General features: G+C 50.2%; 2 protein-coding genes across 2 annotated transcripts in view; one reads left to right on the top strand and one right to left on the bottom strand.

The window, feature by feature from the left end:
- LOC135573109 (protein diaphanous homolog 3-like) overlaps positions 1 to 2,062 on the bottom strand; it is a 166,313-nt gene extending 164,251 nt beyond the window's left edge. The window contains exon 1 of the mRNA XM_065022100.1: positions 1,869 to 2,062. The gene's annotated coding sequence lies outside the window, so the exon portion shown is untranslated. The remainder of the gene's footprint in view (positions 1 to 1,868) is intronic.
- Positions 1 to 10,000, top strand: part of LOC135572533 (protein diaphanous homolog 3-like) — a 411,549-nt gene that overhangs the window by 332,138 nt on the left and 69,411 nt on the right. The window lies entirely within an intron of this gene.

Raw genomic sequence — 10,000 nt, 5'->3', positions numbered from 1 at the left:
ATCAGTTAGTCTACACCGTAATCAGTTAGTCTACACCGTAATCAGTTAGTCTACACCGTAATCAGTTAGTCTACACCGTAATCAGTTAGTCTACACCGTAATCAGTTAGTCTACACAGTAATCAGTTAGTCTACACAGTAATCAGTTAGTCTACACCGTAACAACAGTTAGTCTACACCGTAATCAGTTAGTCTACACCGTAATCAGTTAGTCTACACCGTAATCAGTTAGTCCACACCGTAATCAGTTAGTCTACACCGTAACAACAGTTAGTTTACACCGTATTCAGTTAGTCTACACCATATTCAGTTAGTCTACACCGTAACAACAGTTAGTCTACACCGTAATCAGGAACCATACGGTAACAGTTACTCATCCCTCCAAAACGGACCGAGACTGGTGTCTTCAGAAAAGCCTTTAAGTGTCTTATAAGGCATTACAAAGGACGTTATAATGCTTCATAGGTATATACACATCATAGAACGTCTTACCAACATGTCAAACTAAAAAATATCTGTCTAACTCAGCCATACATTGAGTAGATGTTGTCTGAGGAGATCAGCCATACATTGAGTTATCAGTGTTGAGGAGATCAGCCATACATTGAGTAGATGTTGTCTGAGGAGATCAGCCATACATTGAGTTATCAGTGTTGAGGAGATCAGCCATACATTGAGTAGATGTTGTCTGAGGAGATCAGCCATACATTGAGTTATCAGTGCTGATATTTGAGTTATCAGTGTTGAGGAGATCAGCCATACATTGAGTAGATGTTGTCTGTCAGCCATACATTGTTATCTGTTGAGGAGATCAGCCATACATTGAGTAGATGTTGTCTGAGGAGATCAGCCATACATTGAGTAGATATTGTCTGAGGAGATCAGCCATACATTGAGTAGATGTGGTCTGAGGATCAGCATACATTGAGTAGATGTGGTCTGAGGAGATCAGCCATACATTGAGTTATCAGTGTTGAGGAGCTCAGCCATACATTGAGTAGATATTGTCTGAGGAGATCAGCCATACATCGAGTAGATGTGGTCTGAGGAGATCAGCCATACATTGAGTAGATGTGGTCTGAGGAGATCAGCCATACATTGAGTTATCAGTGTTGAGGAGATCAGCCATACATTGAGTAGATGTTGTCTGAGGAGATCAGCCATACATTGAGTAGATATTGTCTGAGGAGATCAGCCATACATTGAGTAGATGTGGTCTGAGGAGATCAGCCATACATTGAGTAGATGTGGTCTGAGGAGATCAGCCATACATTGAGTAGATGTGGTCTGAGGAGATCAGCCATACATTGAGTAGATGTGGTCTGAGGAGATCAGCCATACATTGAGTTATCAGTGTTGAGGAGCTCAGCCATACATTGAGTAGATATTGTCTGAGGAGATCAGCCATACATCGAGTAGATGTGGTCTGAGGAGATCAGCCATACATTGAGTAGATGTTGTCTGAGGAGATCAGCCATACATTGAGTTATCAGTGTTGAGGAGATCAGCCATACATTGAGTAGATGTTGTCTGAGGAGATCAGCCATACATTGAGTAGATGTTGTCTGAGGAGATCAGCCATACATTGAGTTATCAGTGTTGAGGAGCTCAGCCATACATTGAGTAGATGTTGTCTGAGGAGATCAGCCATACATTGAGTAGATGTGGTCTGAGGAGATCAGCCATACATTGAGTAGATGTTGTCTGAGGAGATCAGCCATACATTGAGTAGATGTTGTCTGAGGAGATCAGCCATACATTGAGATATCAGTGTTGAGGAGCTCAGCCATACATTGAGTAGATGTGGTCTGAGGAGCTCAGCCATACATTGAGTTATCAGTGCTGAGGAGATCAGTGGTTCATCGTTACCTGCGTTGACCTCCAGCAGTCTCCTCTTCTTCTGTTGCTGTCTCTCCTGCTTCTCTCTCTCCGCCTTCTCCTTGGCCACCCACGCTCTCCTCTGTTTCTCCTCCGCCTCTCTCCTCCTCACGTTCTCCTTCAGCGCTTGCTGTGGGAGGGAAGAGAGAGAGAAGTAGTGAGAAAGAGGCAGAGAGAGAGAAAGAGGCAGAGAGAGAGAGAGGCGGAAGGAGAGAGAGGCAGAGAGAGAGAGAGGCGGAAGGAGAGAGAGGCAGAGAGAGAGAGAGGCGGAAGGAGAGAGAGGCAGAGAGAGAGAGGCAGAAGGAGAGAGAGGGAGGTAGAGAGAGAGAGAGAGAGAGAGAGAGAGAGAGAGAGTGAGGTAGAGAGAGAGAGAGAGAGGCAGAGAGAGAGGCAGAAGGAGAGAGAGGGAGGTAGAGAGAGAGAGAGAGAGAGGCAGAGAGAGAGGCAGAAGGAGAGAGAGGGAGGTAGAGAGAGAGAGGCAGAGAGAGAGGCAGAAGGAGAGAGAGGGAGGTAGAGAGAGAGAGAGAGAGAGAGAGAGAGGCAGAGAGAGAGAGGCAGAGAGAGAGAGAGGCAGAATGAGAGAGAAGCAGAATGAGAGAGAAGCAGAAGGAGAGAGAAGCAGAAGGAGAGAGAGAGGCAGAAGGAGAGAGAGAGGCAGAAGGAGAGAGAGGGAGGCAGAAGGAGAGAGATTTGTTCATTATCTATTTCACTTGCTTTGGCAATGTAAACATATGTTTCCCAGGCAAATAAAGCCTCTTGAATTGAAATTAAATTGAAATTCAGAGAGAGAGAAAGAGAAAAAGAGAGCGATGGATGGGGAGAGGAGAGAGAGATAAGAGAACAGAGTAATGATATGTGTGGCCCATCTCAGACAGCTGCCAAACCTAGACATCTTTACCAGCCACCATTACCAGAAGATTACACAGTTCAGCTTCATCTCCAACTCCCTCAGACAACACACTAAAACAGGCTTCAGACTCAGAGAGAGGGAGAGGCTGGGGTAGGAGAGAGGGAGAGGCTGGGGTAGGAGAGAGGGAGAGGCTGGGGTAGGAGAGAGGGAGAGGCTGGGGTAGGAGATAGGGAGAGGATGGGGTAGGAGAGAGGGAGAGGATGGGTTAGGAGATAGGGAGAGGATGGGTTAGGAGATAGGGAGAGGCTGGGGTAGGGAGAGAGGGAGAGATAATGAGGCTGGGTTAGGAAGGAGAGAGGGAGAGGCTGGGTTAGGAGAGAGGAGAGGATGGGTTAGGAGAGGGGGAGGCTGGGTTAGGAGATAGGGAGAGGATGGGTTAGGAGATAGGGAGAGGATGGGTTAGGAGAGAGGGAGAGAGAATGAGGCTGGGTTAGGAAGGAGAGAGGGAGAGGCTGGGTTAGGAGAGAGGGAGAGGATGGGTTAGGAGAGAGGGAGAGGCTGGGGTAGGAGAGAGGGAGAGGCTGGGGTAGGAGATAGGGAGAGGATGGGGTAGGAGAGAGGGAGAGGATGGGTTAGGAGATAGGGAGAGGATGGGTTAGGAGATAGGGAGAGGCTGGGGTAGGAGAGAGGGAGAGAGAATGAGGCTGGGTTAGGAAGGAGAGAGGGAGAGGATGGGTTAGGAGAGAGGGAGAGGATGGGTTAGGAGAGAGGGGGAGGCTGGGTTAGGAGATAGGGAGAGGATGGGTTAGGAGAGAGGGAGAGAGAATGAGGCTGGGTTAGGAAGGAGAGAGGGAGAGGCTGGGTTAGGAGAGAGAGGGAGGCAGAAGGAGAGAGATTTGTTCATTATCTATTTCACTTGCTTTGGCAATGTAAACATATGTTTCCCAGGCAAATAAAGCCTCTTGAATTGAAATTAAATTGAAATTCAGAGAGAGAGAAAGAGAAAAAGAGAGCGATGGATGGGGAGAGGAGAGAGAGATAAGAGAACAGAGTAATGATATGTGTGGCCCATCTCAGACAGCTGCCAAACCTAGACATCTTTACCAGCCACCATTACCAGAAGATTACACAGTTCAGCTTCATCTCCAACTCCCTCAGACAACACACTAAAACAGGCTTCAGACTCAGAGAGAGGGAGAGGCTGGGGTAGGAGAGAGGGAGAGGCTGGGGTAGGAGAGAGGGAGAGGCTGGGGTAGGAGAGAGGGAGAGGCTGGGGTAGGAGAGAGGGAGAGGATGGGTTAGGAGAGAGGGAGAGGATGGGTTAGGAGATAGGGAGAGGCTGGGGTAGGAGAGAGGGAGAGAGAATGAGGCTGGGTTAGGAAGGAGAGAGGGTGAGGCTGGGTTAGGAAGGAGAGAGGGAGAGGCTGGGTTAGGAGAGAGGGAGAGGATGGGTTAGGAGAGAGGGGGAGGCTGGGTTAGGAGATAGGGAGAGGATGGGTTAGGAGAGAGGGAGAGAGAATGAGGCTGGGTTAGGAAGGAGAGAGGGAGAGGCTGGGTTAGGAGAGAGGGAGAGGCTGGGTTAGGAGAGAGGGAGAGGATGGGGTAGGAGAGAGGGAAGAGGCTGGGGTAGGAGAAAGGGAGAGGATGGGTTAGGAGATAGGAGAGGATGGGGTAGGAGATAGGGAGATGATGGGTTAGGAGATAGGGAGAGGATGGGGTAGGAGATAGGGAGAGGATGGGTTAGGAGATAGGGAGAGGATGGGTTAGGAGAGAGGGAGAGGCTGGGGGTAGGAGAGAGGGAGAGGATGGGGTAGGAGAGAGGGAGAGGATGGGGTAGGAGAGAGGGAGAGGATGGGGTAGGAGAGAGGGAGAGGATGGGGTAGGAGAGAGGGAGAGGATAGGGTAGGAGAGAGGGAGAGGATGGGGTAGGAGATAGGGAGAGGATGGGTTAGGAGATAGGGAGAGGATGGGTTAGGAGATAGGGAGAGGATGGGGTAGGAGAGAGGGAGAGAGAATGAGGCTGGGTTAGGAAGGAGAGAGGGAGATGCTGGGTTAGGAAGGAGAGAGGGAGAGGCTGGGTTAGGAAGGAGAGAGGGAGAGGCTGGGTTAGGAAGGAGAGAGGGAGAGGCTGGGTTAGGAAGGAGAGAGGGAGAGGCTGGGTTAGGAAGGAGAGAGGGAGAGGCTGGGTTAGGAAGGAGAGAGGGAGAGGCTGGGTTAGGAAGGAGAGAGGGAGAGGCTGGGGTAGGAAGGAGAGAGGGAGAGGCTGGGTTAGGAGAGATAATGAGGCTGGGTTATGAGAGAGGGAGGGAGAGAGAATGAGAAATGATAAAGAGAGAAGGAGAGGAGAGGAAAGAAGGAGAGAGAGAGGAGATGAGAGATAATGATGGGAGAGACAGAGAGAGGAGGAGAGACAGAGAGAGAGAGAGAGAGAGAGAGAGAGAGAGAGAGAGAGGCAGAATGAGAGAGAATCAGAATGAGAGAGAAGCAGAAGGAGAGAGAAGCAGAAGGAGAGAGAGGCAGAGAGAGAGAGAGGCAGAATGAGAGAGAAGCAGAATGAGAGAGAAGCAGAAGGAGAGAGAAGCAGAAGGAGAGAGAGAGGCAGAAGGAGAGAGAGAGGCAGAAGGAGAGAGAGGGAGGCAGAAGGAGAGAGATTTGTTCATTATCTATTTCACTTGCTTTGGCAATGTAAACATATGTTTCCCAGGCAAATAAAGCCTCTTGAATTGAAATTAAATTGAAATTCAGAGAGAGAGAAAGAGAAAAAGAGAGAGAGAAAGAGAAAAAGAGAGCGATGGATGGGGAGAGGAGAGAGAGATAAGAGAACAGAGTAATGATATGTGTGGCCCATCTCAGACAGCTGCCAAACCTAGACATCTTTACCAGCCACCATTACCGGAAGATTACACAGTTCAGCTTCATCTCCAACTCCCTCAGACAACACACTAAAACAGGCTTCAGACTCAGAGAGAGGGAGAGGCTGGGGTAGGAGAGAGGGAGAGGCTGGGGTAGGAGAGAGGGAGAGGCTGGGGTAGGGGAGAGGCTGGGGTAGGAGAGAGGGAGAGGCTGGGGTAGGAGATAGGGAGAGGATGGGGTAGGAGAGAGGGAGAGGATGGGGTAGGAGAGAGGGAGAGGATGGGGTAGGAGAGAGGGAGAGGATGGGTTAGGAGATAGGGAGAGGATGGGTTAGGAGATAGGGAGAGGCTGGGGTAGGAGAGAGGGAGAGAGAATGAGGCTGGGTTAGGAAGGAGAGAGGAGAGGCTGGGTTAGGAGAGGGGAGGGATGGGTTAGGAGAGAGGGGAGGCTGGGTTAGGAGATAGGGAGAGGATGGGTTAGGAGAGAGGGAGAGAGAATGAGGCTGGGTTAGGAAGGAGAGAGGGAGAGGCTGGGTTAGGAGAGAGGGAGAGGCTGGGGTAGGAGAGAGGGAGAGGCTGGGGTAGGAGAGAGGGAGAGGATGGGTTAGGAGATAGGGAGAGGATGGGGTAGGAGATAGGGAGAGGATGGGGTAGGAGATAGGGAGATGATGGGTTAGGAGATAGGGAGAGGATGGGGTAGGAGATAGGGAGAGGATGGGTTAGGAGAGAGGGAGAGGATGGGGTAGGAGAGAGGGAGGGATGGGGTAGGAGAGAGGGAGAGGATGGGGTAGGAGATAGGGAGAGGATGGGTTAGGAGATAGGGAGAGGATGGGTTAGGAGATAGGGAGAGGATGGGGTAGGAGAGAGGGAGAGAGAATGAGGCTGGGTTAGGAAGGAGAGAGGGAGAGGCTGGGTTAGGAAGGAGAGAGGGAGAGGCTGGGTTAGGAAGGAGAGAGGGAGAGGCTGGGTTAGGAAGGAGAGAGGGAGAGGCTGGGTTAGGAAGGAGAGAGGAGAGGCTGGGTTAGGAAGGAGAGAGGAGAGGCTGGGTTAGGAAGGAGAGAGGGAGAGGCTGGCTTAGGAAGGAGAGAGGGAGAGGCTGTGGTAGGAAGGAGAGAGGGAGAGGCTGGGTTAGGAGAGATAATGAGGCTGGGTTATGAGAGAGGGAGGGAGAGAGAATGAGAAATGATAAAGAGAGAAGGAGAGGAGAGGAAAGAAGGAGAGAGAGAGGAGATGAGAGATAATGATGGGAGAGACAGAGAGAGGAGGAGAGACAGAGAGAGAGAGAGAGAGAGAGAGAGAGAGAGGAGGACGAGGCCTCATTATCCAGTGTTCTCTACTGTGTTCTGAGTCTGTTATGGACACTTAAGGATGTTCTAGAGAATGTCTGCATCCCAAACATTCCCTATTCCCTATGTAGTACACTACTTTTGACCAGTTACCATTTGGAACTATTCAAAAGTAGTGCACTACGTAGGGAATAGGGTATATTTGGAATGCACACTATGTGAGGTGAGAGTATGTTGCATTTACTCTCCTCTGCTCTCCTCTCTCTCTCAGACCATTAACATCTGGTGAGTCTGGTTAGGAATACATCATCCCATTACAGGAGAGGAGAGGAGAGGAGGGGAGAGGGGACTATCATACTCTATGGTAGAAGCAGCAGAGAAGACGAGTTCGCTGTGAGATGTCTGCGACCTGATGAGAACCAGAATGACAGGAAACATCTGTCCCACTGTGGCCTGCCGGCCTGTCACTCAGACACTCTCCTGTCACATAATACCCACGCCCCTCTCTCTAAGTGACACCTGACAGAGACACAGCCAGACGACAACAGGAGGCCCGGCAGAACACTGTCACACTGTCACATTTAGCTGTGTCTACCTCACTGTGGCAAATACAGACACTCACAGGTGTGTTTGTCTAGACAGAGAGAGAGAGAGAGAGAGAGAGAGAGAGAGAGAGAGAGAGAGAGAGAGAAAGGGGGTTCAGTCGGAGAGAGAGGGGGGCAGACAGAGATCGAGAGAGGAAGGGGGTCAGTCAGAGAGAGGGGCAGTTAGAGAGAGAGAGAGAGAGAGGGTCAGTCAGAGAGAGAGAGGGTCAGTCAGAGAGAGAGAGAGGGTCAGTCAGAGAGACAGAGGGTCAGTCAGAGAGACAGGGGGTCAGTAAGAGAGACAGGGGGTCAGTCAGAGAGACAGGGGTCAGTCAGAGAGACAGGGGGTCAGTCAGAGAGACAGGGAGTCAGTCAGAGAGACAGGGGGTCAGTCAGAGAGAGACAGAGGGTCAGTCAGAGAGAGACAGAGGGTCAGTCAGAGAGAGACAGAGGGTCAGTCAGAGAGACAGAGGGTCAGTCAGAGAGAGACAGAGGGTCAGTCAGAGAGAGACAGAGGGTCAGTCAGAGAGAGACAGAGGGTCAGTCAGAGAGAGACAGAGGGTCAGTCAGAGAGACAGAGGGTCAGTCAGAGAGAGAAAGAGGGTCAGTCAGAGAGAGAAAGAGGGTCAGTCAGAGAGAGAAAGAGGGTCAGTCAGAGAGAGAAAGAGGGTCAGTCAGAGAGAGACAGGGGGTCAGTCAGAGAGAGACAGGGGTCAGTCAGAGAGACAGAGGGTCAGTCAGAGAGAGACAGAGGGTCAGTCAGAGAGAGACAGAGGGTCAGTCAGAGAGAGACAGAGGGTCAGTCAGAGAGACAGAGGGTCAGTCAGAGAGACAGGGGTCAGTCAGAGAGACAGGGGGTCAGTCAGAGAGACAGGGGGTCAGTCAGAGACAGGGAGTCAGTCAGAGAGACAGGGGGTCAGTCAGAGAGAGACAGAGGGTCAGTCAGAGAGAGAAAGAGGGTCAGTCAGAGAGACAGAGGGTCAGTCAGAGAGAGACAGAGGGTCAGTCAGAGAGAGACAGAGGGTCAGTCAGAGAGACAGAGGGTCAGTCAGAGAGAGAAAGAGGGTCAGTCAGAGAGAGACAGGGGGTCAGTCAGAGAGACAGAGGGTCAGTCAGAGAGACAGAGGGTCAGTCAGAGAGACAGAGGGTCAGTCAGAGAGACAGAGGGTCAGTCAGAGAGACAGAGGGTCAGTCAGAGAGACAGAGGGTCAGTCAGAGAGACAGGGGGTCAGTCAGAGAGACAGAGGGTCAGTCACAGAGAGACAGGGGGTCAGTCAGAGAGACAGAGGGTCAGTCAGAGAGAGACAGGGGGTCAGTCAGAGAGACAGAGGGTCAGTCAGAGAGAGACAGAGGGTCAGTCAGAGAGAGAGAGTGGAGACTCCATTATGGAGCTGGCTGAATAGTGTATTAAAGCTATGGTCAGTGGAGACTCCATTATGGAGCTGGCTGAATAGTGTATTAAAGCTATGGTCAGTGGGGTCAGTGTAAACTCCATTATGGAGCTGGCTGAATAGTGTATTAAAGCTATGGTCAGTGGGGTCAGTGTAAACTCCATTATGGAGCTGGCTGAATAGTGTATTAAAGCTATGGTCAGTGGAGACTCCATTATGGAGCTGGCTGAATAGTGTATTAAAACTATGGTCAGTGGAGACTCCATTATGGAGCTGGCTGAATAGTGTATTAAAGCTATGGTCAGTGGGGTCAGTGGAGACTCCATTATGGAGCTGGCTGAATAGTGTATTAAAACTATGGTCAGTGGAGACTCCATTATGGAGCTGGCTGAATAGTGTATTAAAGCTATGGTCAGTGGGGTCAGTGGAGACTCCATTATGGAGCTGGCTGAATAGTGTATTAAAGCTATGGTCAGTGGAGACTCCATTATGGAGCTGGCTGAATAGTGTATTAAAGCTATGGTCAGTGGAGACTCCATTATGGAGCTGGTTGAATAGTGTATTAAAGCTATGGTCAGTGGAGACTCCAACATGGAGCTGGCTGAATAGTGTATTAAAACTATGGCCAGTGGGGTCAGTGGAGACTCCATTATGGAGCTGGCTGAATAGTGTATTAAAACTATGGTCAGTGGAGACTCCATTATGGAGCTGGCTGAATAGTGTATTAAAGCTATGGCCAGTGGGGTCAGTGGAGACTCCATTATGGAGCTGGCTGAATAGTGTATTAAAGCTATGGTCAGTGGAGACTCCATTATGGAGCTGGCTGAATAGTGTATTAAAGCTATGGTCAGTGGAGACTCCATTATGGAGCTGGCTGAATAGTGTATTAAAGCTATGGCCAGTGGGGTCAGTGGAGACTCCATTATGGAGCTGGCTGAATAGTGTATTAAAGCTATGGTCAGTGGAGACTTCATTATGGAGCTGGTTGAATAGTGTATTAAAGCTATGGCCAGTGGAGACTCCATTATGGAGCTGGCTGAATGGGAGGAGGTTCTTTATGATTTAATACAGAAGCTGCTGCTATGATCGCCACACCGTTCAACACTGTGACTCACACACAGTAGCTTTAACACTCACACACAGTAGCTTTAACACTCACA

Source organism: Oncorhynchus nerka, linkage group LG2 (assembly GCF_034236695.1).
Source record: "Oncorhynchus nerka isolate Pitt River linkage group LG2, Oner_Uvic_2.0, whole genome shotgun sequence".
Lineage (NCBI taxonomy): Eukaryota > Metazoa > Chordata > Actinopteri > Salmoniformes > Salmonidae > Oncorhynchus > Oncorhynchus nerka.
Note: the sequence above shows the minus strand (reverse complement) of the source record. Positions and strands in the feature narration are given on the sequence as shown.